Below are 9,562 nucleotides of genomic sequence, written 5' to 3'. Positions count from 1 at the left end.
TGCACATTAACCAAATTTTGCATAGAAGCATTGAAAATGAAGCAACAGATGATGCAGACATGACTGTTATTCTACATATATATATATATATTTCTAAATGGGTTGATCATAAAGACTTGTCTATTGAACTTTATATTCATATATTCAATTTAATGAACATTCATTTATTTATGTCCTGCACCTGGCTTTACCCATTTCTATTGTCCCATCCATGTTTTTTTCCCCTGTTCCCTCTTGGGGCTTCAGAACAGCCTCAGCCTATAATACACCCACCATCACCCCAACCAATGTGAACTGCAGCATAAAAAGGTTGCTTAGTTCTGCAGCTTGCAGATATCATAAAGATAATTAGCAAATTAACCCTGGTATAGGGTTTCCTGCCTGAGCAGGGGGTTGGACTAGATGGCCTCCAAGGTCCCCTCCAACTTATTATTATTATTATTATTATTATTATTATTATTATTATTATTATTATTATTATTATTATTATTATTATTGTTATTAGCCTAATCAGTGGCAGAATATGTATGAAGAAGACTAAGTTTCTTTCTGACTCCCACCCCCCCACCCCAGTGTATTCAGAGAGAGAAAGCCTGAAATTAACAGCATAATCCAGTGACAAGATTTGATTCAGAAAACAGTTAACTTTGACTTAGGCCAATTTGATTTGAGTTTTGCAAACCTAAATTTGTTGGGGTTTTTTTGTTCCTATTGAGCAATCTGGAAACTTAGAAATTGATTTTTCTAGTGCCCCCCCCCTTTTAAGGGAAATTAAGAAAATTTGCAGCTGCACCAAACCTACTCCAGCTCAGAGACAGTAAACCAGAGAATTTAGATATTTCCTTTAAAATCTGGGGCCCATTCTAAAAGCATCTACAACTTATTTTGTTCTAAATAGAATTTGATGGCATACTGTATACAAGCATGAGGTGCAATGAATTTTGTAGAAGGGAAATCTTTCTAGAATTGGGGGATGAAATAAGGCTTGTTAATATATTCTGTTGTTTACTGGGCATTGATTATAAAAGGATTAGACTAAATAGCTTGGTTTAGTAAAACTGCTAAATTATAAAGTGCAGGGATCTGGGAGTTATTTTCCTCTAAATTTGGTTGTTTTTTAGAAGGAAAATGCCTAATTATTTGTTGTTGGTTTTTTCTGAATAAATAACATTTGCTCACAAAAAATAGTAACTCCCTGTTTTGTTACAAAACAAAACATACAAGTAACCTCTACCAGAAAGGTTGAATCACCACGTGCTTATTTTTAATTCAGCTATCCGTGGTTTTTTTTTGAGAAAGCGCTTTATTTCCTGTCAATTATTTCAACAATATGTTTTTGGAGGTGGATTTGAGATGCTGTGAATGAGTTTTCATTTGAAACAAACCTGTTCCTTCTACACATCTGCCACAGTGGCTTGCAAGGGCCGCTTGTGAAGCAATGAGAGGAAGGCCCAACCTTGCTATTTTGGGGAGAATGTATCAATGGAAGCAGGAGGGTGATGAGGTCACAGACCTGGCAGGGAGTAGCTGGTATTAAAAAGTTTTATGGCGACAGCTTACAAATCTGTATCATACTTACGTACCTCAAAGAAAAGTGGTGGTGCCTCAGAAGCAGGCTGTGTATATTGACCTTTGGGGAAGCTCCATTCCTTATTAAATTAAATGTAATAAAACTTTATAGCTTACAGTACTTCAGAGCAAAATAGCTGGCAATTAGCAGAATTAAAGGGTGAACAAAATCTACTATAATGAAAAGTCTCCTTCTCCTTTTTTAGGGCCTCCTAATGTATATGCTCCCCCCCTTTTTCTTTAAAATTATGTATAAGGTTGCATGTGTCTGAAAAGTGCAGATTTCAACTGTGCTGGCTTTTCAGTTCTCCTATATATTTGTCTGATCTCCCAAAATTTCTAATAGACCAAATGTCTCTTCCAGCCTTTAAATGAAAAGTTGTTTCACAGCTTTACCACACACTGTCGTCCTCATTGCAGCTGTCAGAGCAGTTCAGCCACTAAAAGTCTTCTGATTGTGTAAATATGATGCATGTGCTAAGCTAATATGAGAGAAATAGAAATGCTTATACTTTCTTTCAAAGTTCATATAGTGAAAGCGACATAGCTTTATGGTGCCAAGCTTAGCTCATAACTTTCCCTGATTTATTTGTAATGCTGTGTTTTGCCTTTTGTCGTGTTGTATTACATTATTATATTTTCAGTCAAGGAATTTCAGCTGGTGGGGTCCAGGAGAAAAGCCTTCTCTGCCGTGGCTCCTGCCCTTTGAAACATCTTATCCCCTGAGGTGAGATCAACTCCCACCCTCCTGACTTTCCATAAGAGCCTTAAAACCTGATTCTGCCAGATGGCTTGGAGCCCCAATGGGGGAGCTTCACACTGGAGGTGGTTGACTAATTAAAAGCTAATCCTACCTTCCCCCCACATATATCTGGTTCCTTCCTTCTCTATCTTAGGTTAAATATGGCAAGTCACCTTCCCATTTTTCTCCCATCCAACCACTAAAGAAAGTACCAGCTCAAATATTGGAACTGTCTTGAGTATTGGGTCATAATCCCAGAAACTATATCGGATCTGCTAGTATGTACATTCAACAGGGAACTCTTGCAAATTCTAGTATAGTAGTCCAATGAGTCAGAGTAAATGTTATACACCATTAGTCAAATGTCTAGGCATATGCTTCAACAAAAAATAGCTCCTGAGATAAAAGATTATATTATATAACAATGTCCACAAATTGTCAAAGATGAGACTCTCAAAGGCTTCATCCATTTATTGCTCCTATAAAGTCTCCTGCCAATGAAAGTTCATTGTTCAGATGCTTTGTTCTTGACCTTCCTGATAAGAGAATTTCTAGGACAGCTAGAATGGCATCTTCTGATTCCACTTTATCCAATCTCCACAGCATTCAGTGTCAAGTGACAAACAATGTTTTTAATAGGTACAGTAGATTCCTCTATAAGATAAAAGGTAAAGGAGAAAAAAACATCTCTGGGTAGTGTGATATCTGACCAAAGACTACATATTTGCATAAAAGATAAAATGCACTAATTGATCTGGATAGATATAGCCACATGAAGAATGACTATGGTTTTAAAAGAATTCAATACATAGTATCATAAAGGAGACAACTATACAGATGGCCCATGTGCCATCTTCTACTCACTCTACTGCCCAGTGACTTGTTCTTGATCTGCAAGTCCATCGCTTTGCTCTCTCTCAAAGTCATGTTGTCTGTCATCCTGATTCCCCAGTATGCTTCTGTACCCCAGGTGGAACTAGAAAGTTAGGAAGTGGAGGTCACTACATCTATTTACTGAATTCCACATTGTCAAAGGAAGTGGCTGTCTCAGTGTCATGAGGACAAGCAACAGGGAGATTAGGAGGATGACCCAATGCAGATGAAACTATAGACAGGACTGGGTACAACCCATCAGGTTGAAAGTTAGGAGACAAGCCTTGGGATGGTGATGCTATACAAAATTGCAGGAGGGCTATTAAGCAATCTGATGGTGAGGCAGGAGGAAACAGGAAGGTACCCTCTGTGTTTGGAGAGCATGAGGAGAATTAGTTAGGGTGGTGGTGATCTAGAAGAGGCAGAAGAAATAGTTTATCTGGATGATGGGATTTGAGGTCCTTAATCAGTGGTCCCAAATAAGAAACAACAAAGGGTTCAAAGAAGCGGGTTGATGGTTCAGATTTACTTCTGCTTTTTATTTTACTTACTGGACAGATTGCTTAGTCTAACCTACCCAGACTGTCTTTTGATATAATTCTGGCAAGGCAACAACTGACCTCAGATTTGTGGCCTTGTCTTCTGGGAACTCTGCTCAACTTTGTTACAAATTTGTGACCTTATAGCCTCAGTTCTTTGTTTTTCTATGTTTGTTTGTTTATTTGACTGATTGATAGTCAAAAACCAGAAAAGCATTGAACAGTGGGTTTCAAGAAATAACATTCTATAGCAAAGATATGACCCTCTTTTCTGCTTTGTAGTCAAAGCCACTGGTCCTTTAGACTCAGCAGTATCCTTTCTGGGGAAATGGATGTTATGTGATGAGCCACATCTGGCCAGGGCATCAAAGATGAAGGGGGCAAGTAGGAGGAAATCATGATATGTGTCATATTATCACACAGAGGCTGAGACTTATACACTTGAATAAGATATTGGGACACAAGTACAAGTACAACATTTGTGTGATAATGTCATTGTGCATGTGTCATCGCTATGGCATTATACCAGCAACTATTTCGTGAAGGCACCTATGATACCATCTACCTTCTGAAACAAATTTGGTGAAGGTTACACTGAGAAGAAGAGGGAACAAGAGGATCATTCATAACTGAATGTCTGCTTATGTGTTTCCTCACCAATATTTTGTATGTCATGAGATTTTTCATTATATCCTAATAGAGTTATTAAACAAGAATTGCTGTCAATTAGTCTCCAAGTTTTGTTCTCTTTGCTTTCTGAAGAGTGTGTGTTTGTGTGTATATGTGTGCATGCCTATGCAAAGCAGAGCAAAAGTGATGCTTGAGATTAAAAGTGCAAGTTCTCTTTCTCTCCCTTCCTCTTTCTTTACATACGAGGAGAGAGACAGACAGAGAGGCAAATATACATATTCCTCACATTAAATGTGATTAGAAGATAGTATGGATTAATTGCTCCGCCAAATGTCATTCCAATGAATCAAATCTGTTTTGTGACATATGAGTGAAAGTATCTGCGTGCTTCAAAGTCATTAAAAGCTATCTGCATAATTTTAAAAGCTGCTAAACATTGTTCATATTTATATTGTGGGTTGGAAGGGAGAGGGGTGAAGGAGAGGGGATGTTGACTGTGCTAATGAGAACTTGAGTGACACATTTCTGTCAAATGCTAATTTTTACATCAACCCTTTGACAAGAGTGTTTGCAGCAAAAATTATGTTGTATTTAAAAACAGAAGGCCCAAACCTCCCTTCTCGGATTACTCTTCCACCCTTCCTTCCCCTTTCAGGCAAAATGTCCTGATTTTTAACTTTACATTTCTTTCGAAAGCACTGAAGAAAATATGTAGCATGTGATATTTCTGTTCTCTGTTCCTAACCTGTTTTCTATCTCTTTATATTATTCAGATTTGCCCTAGAGAAGCTAGGATCTTTGGAGCAGAAAGGTCATAAAATAATAAGTCATAAAATAATAATTGACCCAGGCCTACCATTGGACAGTGTGAGAGATCAGAGTTTGGGATGTTGTGAAACAATTGGCCTCTGATTTTGTTTATCATAATTCCTCCTGAGGTTTTCTGTCTCAGACATGAAACCAGCATAGCCGGGCCTTTTATTGGTGATTATGAATAGCTGCATTCTGAAAAATTAGCTTCCTTAGGTGGGTGGGGACTGGAACATCTAAGATTCCTAGACTTTGGTCATAGTGGCTAGGAATTCTGGGAGCTAGTGATCTGCTCAGGTTGGGAAAAGTTGATTTCGGTCCAACAGTGTATCTTTGTTGAGAAAAATCATCTCAAACAGAAGTTTCTTTCTCAGGCCTCTAATTTGCAAATATCTTAACACAACACAACACAGCACAAAACAAAACAAAACAACATACTGGGGAATTACCCTGGGCCTTCTCTCTTCTAGACATGAGTGCTTAAGTTATGGCCCTGTCTTCTGTCCTGTTGTTCATTTGAAAAGTATTAAATGATTATCTGGAGTTCAGTATTGGTTTTACTACTTCAACCTTTTTTTTTAGCAAAACAGTTGTGGGCAAGTTCATTGGCAGGCTTGTGACTATGTGTATGAGAGAAGGGAAGTTTTTACCATGCTGAAATTCAGGCTCTAGAATTCTACCACAATTGATGCTGGAAGCTACTTTGGATTTTTTTTTATTCTTATACAACTTTGCAGTAGAGCAGTAGAGTAAAAATTTATAAAATAATTAGACAGACAGACAGATAGATATAGAGACAGATAGATAGATATAGGTGATAGAAAGACAGTTAACAGATAGATACAATTATTACAGAAAAAGAATTTCCATCAAGGGAAATTACATTTAATGCATAGGGGAATATATGAGTCAAAGAATGAAAGCAGTGTAATGTGCATTTTTTTAAAAAAAATCTTTTGGACAATTTACATTAATGGAAGCATAAGATAAATCATCCCCTTCATGGATTACTGCCTTGTCATGGCGAAGGGGCTTGCATAATTCAATGAAGCTATGAGCTATGCCGTGTAGGGCCACCCAAGACGGAAAGGTCATAGCAGAGAGTTCTGACAAAACGTGATCCACTGGAGAAGGAAATGGCAACCCATTCCAGTATCTTTGCCATGAAAACCCTATGGAAAGGCAAAACGATATGACACTGGAAGATGAGCCCCTCAGGTTGGAAGGCATCCAATATGCTACTGGGGAAGAGCAGAGGGTTAGTACTAGTAGTGCCAGAAAGAATGAAGCGACTGGGCCAAAGCCGAAAGGACGCTCAGCTGTGGATGTGTCTGGTGGTGAAGGAAAATCCGATGCTGTAAAGATTCTTTCTCCATAGGAACCTGGAATGTAAGATCCATGAATCAAGGAAAGCTGGACGTGGTCGAACAAGAGATGACAAGACTGGACATCGACATCTTAGGTATCAGCCAACTAAAATGGACAGGAATGTGTGAATTTAATTCAGATGACCATCAGGTATACTACTGCGGGCAAGAATCCCTCAGAAGAAATGGAGTAGCCTTCATAGTCAATAAAAGAGTAGGCAAAGCAATACTGGGATACAATCCTCAAAATGACAGAATGATCTCAGTTTGAATCCAAGGCAAACCATTCAATATCACAGTAGTCCAAGTCTATGCCCCAACCACCGGTGCTGAAGAGGATGAAATTGACTGGTTCTATGAAGCCCTACAGCACCTTATAGAACTAACACCAAAAAATGATGTCCTTATCATCATCATGGGGGATTGGAATGCTAAAGTAGGAAGCCAAAAGATAACCGGAATAACAGGCAAGTTTGGCCTTGGAATACAAAATGAAGCAGGGCACAGGCTGATAGAATTTTGTCAAGAGAATACGATGGTCATAGCAAACACTCTTTTCCAACAACCCAAGAGACGGCTCTACACATGGACATCACCAGACGGTCAACACAGAAATCAGATTGACTATGTGCTCTGCAGCCAAAGATGGAGGAGCTCTATATAGTCAGTAAAAACAAGACCAAGAGCTGACTGTGGCTCAGACCATGAGCTTCTCATTGAAAAGTTTAGGCTTAAACTGAAGAAAGTAGGGAAAAGCACTAGGCCACTCAGGTATGAATTAAATCATATCCCTGTTGAATATACAGTAGAGGTGACAAATAGATTTAAGGAATTAGATCTGATAGACAGAGTGCCTGAAGAACTATGGAGAGAGGTTCGCAACATTGTACAACAGGTAGCAACCAAAACCATCCCAAAGAAAAAGAAATGCAAGAAAGCAAAATGGCTGTCTGAGGAAGCTTTGCAAATAGCTGAGGAAAGGAGGGAAGCGAAAGGCAAGGGAGAAAAAGAAAGATACGCCCAATTGAATGCAGAATTCCAGAGAATAGCTAGAAGAGATAAGAATGCCTTCTTAAATGAACAGTGCAAAGAAATAGAAGAAAACAATAGAATAGGGAGGACCAGAGATCTTTTCAAGAAAATTGGAGAGATGAAGAGAACGTTTCATGCAAAAATGGACATGATAAAGGACCAAAATGGCAGGGACCTAACAGAGGCAGAAGAGATTAAGAAGAGGTGGCAAAATTGCCCAGAAGAACTATACAAGAATGAGCTTAATGTCCCTGATAATCACAATGAGGTGGTCACTGACCTCAAGCCAGACATCCTAGAATGTGAAGTGAAATGGGTCTTAGGAAATCTGAGCAACAGCAAAGCTAGTGGAGGTGACAGTATTCCAGCTGAGCTATTCAAAATCTTAAAAGACAATGCAGTAAAAGTGCTACACTCAATTTGCCAGCAAATTTGGAAAACTCAACGGTGGCCACAGGATTGGAAAAGATCAGTTTACATTCCAATTCCAAAGAAAGGCAGTGCCAAAGAATGTTCAAACTATAGCACCGTTGCACTCATTTGTCATGCTAGTAAAGTTATGCTTAAAATCCTACAAGCTAGACTCCAGCAGTATGTGGAACGAGAACTACCAGAAGTACAGGCAGGAGTTCGAAGAGGCAGAGGAACTAGAGATCAAATTGCCAACATACGTTGGATCATGGAGAAAGCTAGGGAGTTCCAAAAAAACATCTACTTCTGCTTCATTGACTATGCTAAATCCTTTGATTGTGTGGATCATAACAAACTGTGGCAAGTTCTTAAAGAGATGGACGTACCAGACCATCTTATTTGTCTCTTGAGAAACCTATATGTGGGCCAAGAAGCAACAGTGAGAACTGGACACGCTCTTTAGAAGGCCAGATCCTGAAGTTGAAACTCAAATACTTTGGCCACCTAATGAGAAGGAAGGACTCACTGGAGAAGAGCCTAATGCTGGGAAAGATTGAGGGCAATAGAAGAAGGGGACGACAGAGAATGAGGTGGCTGGATGGAGTCACTGAAGCAGTAGGCATGAGCTTAAATGGACTCCAGAAGATGGTAGAGGACAGGAAGGCCTGGAGGAATGTTGTCCATAGGGTCGCGATGAGTCGGACACGACTTCGCAGCTAACAACAACAAAGATAAATCATTCTGGAATACTGCTCTACTATTAAGGGATAAAATGGATATGACTTTAATCTATTTGCATGTCCATAACCAAGTGGACCCTGGTGAGTTTCAACTTCTTTTGTGCTGTTACAATGGGCTACACAAGAACTGTATGTACAGAGGCATCAGCTGAATCCAGAGGTTTCATTAGAATGAGAAAACACGAATCATTGTCAGCATTAGGTTGCCTTGTGTTGCCCCTACTGAACACCCAAGTCTGGAACTCTGAACATCTGGTGGGATCCCAGGTTCAGCTTGATCCTGAAATGCCTCTTATTGCTGTTAGAAAGTGTCAAAGAGGGCTGTGTGATGACTCTCTCCTTGCTTTATTTTCTGGGACTGAAAAGAACCATTTCTTCTCTATCGTCAGGCACTACAGCTTCTTGAAAGTCTGGAGTAGATATGAAGCCTGCCTATAAAGAGCAGAATATGCCTGCTCATCTTCTTTTATGTGATTGCTGTGATGCAGTGTAGGACTTTCTTTCTGCATTAATCAAATGGAGTTCCAGGAGTATGAGCAGCTGTAACAATCAGGTGGAATAATATAGAATAGAATAGAGCTGGAAGGGACCTTGGAGGTCTTCTAGTCCAGCCCCCTGCTCAAGCAGGAGAACATATACGATCTCAGACAAGTGTCTGTCTAGCCTCTTCTTAAAAATCTCCAGTGATGGAGTGCCCACGATTTCTGGAGGCAAGCTGGTTAATTGTCCTCACTGTCAGGAAGTTTCTCTTTAATTCCAGGTTGCTTCTCTCTTTGATCAGTTTCCAACCATTATTTTTTGTCCTGCTCTCTGGTGCTTTGGAGAATAAGGTGACCCCCTCCTCCTTGT

This window comes from Vipera ursinii (assembly GCF_947247035.1).
Source record: "Vipera ursinii genome assembly, chromosome: 1".
In the NCBI taxonomy this organism is placed as follows: Eukaryota; Metazoa; Chordata; class Lepidosauria; order Squamata; family Viperidae; genus Vipera; species Vipera ursinii.
Note: the sequence above shows the minus strand (reverse complement) of the source record.